Source organism: Lycium ferocissimum, chromosome 11, assembly GCF_029784015.1.
Source record: "Lycium ferocissimum isolate CSIRO_LF1 chromosome 11, AGI_CSIRO_Lferr_CH_V1, whole genome shotgun sequence".
Lineage (NCBI taxonomy): Eukaryota > Viridiplantae > Streptophyta > Magnoliopsida > Solanales > Solanaceae > Lycium > Lycium ferocissimum.
In genome coordinates this window covers 27,917,643-27,918,623 of record NC_081352.1, presented here as the reverse complement: position 1 = coordinate 27,918,623, position 981 = coordinate 27,917,643, and positions in this window count along the sequence as shown.

Below are 981 nucleotides of genomic sequence, written 5' to 3'. Positions count from 1 at the left end.
TTACTGGAAACTGTAAACATCATGCAATGCTTCATTTTGGTATAAATATTCTTGATGAAATTCTCACTTTTATTTTCCGAATTAGTTGGAGCGGTTTATTTTAAACTAGCCGTAGGAGCATTAACGGAAGAAAGTACATATGTTCCTAAAAAATATCTCAATCTTGTAAAGAATGTTAAAAGTATTTTCTAAATTGTTAGCATGTTTTCAAACTAAGGTAAATGCCATGTAATTGTGTTTTTCGTTTCTCGATGCAAGTATACAAAATATCATTGCCCATCCCATTGTGATGTGAAGCTCTTTGGAGCCACAATAGTCATAGAAAATATTTTGTAAGGAAAATAGGGACATCTGTGTCTTAATTTAAAAAGTTATATTTTGTGAAAATGGATGACAATAAATGATTTTTATACACACACATTGTACGTAGTTAATTTTCTTTTTTCAAAATGAGAAGTTAACTACATTAGTAAGCTAGATTTGTAAGCTATGCACTATTCTAGAATATAGATCGATCATGACGAGTAGGGAAATACATATGTCGATTTGGTTCTTTTCTCACTTACCAAACCAAAATCGACTATATTGGTTTTTAAATCTATAAACAAAATCAAACCAGTAAAAGTCGATTTTTCGAGTCCCCCCCCCCCCCCCCCCGATAAGTCTCCACAACAAAACATGTAACTAATACTTCCAAATATTTAGTTTGTCCTAGTAAGATACAATGATTACTATATACATTTGATACTTTAATCTATAATGGTAGATTAATTAGTCATTATTTTTGTTGGGTTACTAATTAATATTACTATTGAGAATTATTAATCAATATTATTCAAAGCTCGTAATAACCGTCATGGGCGGCTTTCCAGCCATGCCCGCGACCCTCGGATGCGCCCGTGGCGCCGGCGGAAAGCCTCGCGCGCGCCTTGCGCCGTGGCGGCCCCGTGGTCTTGGTTACGCCAAGTGACAAGATTGCTT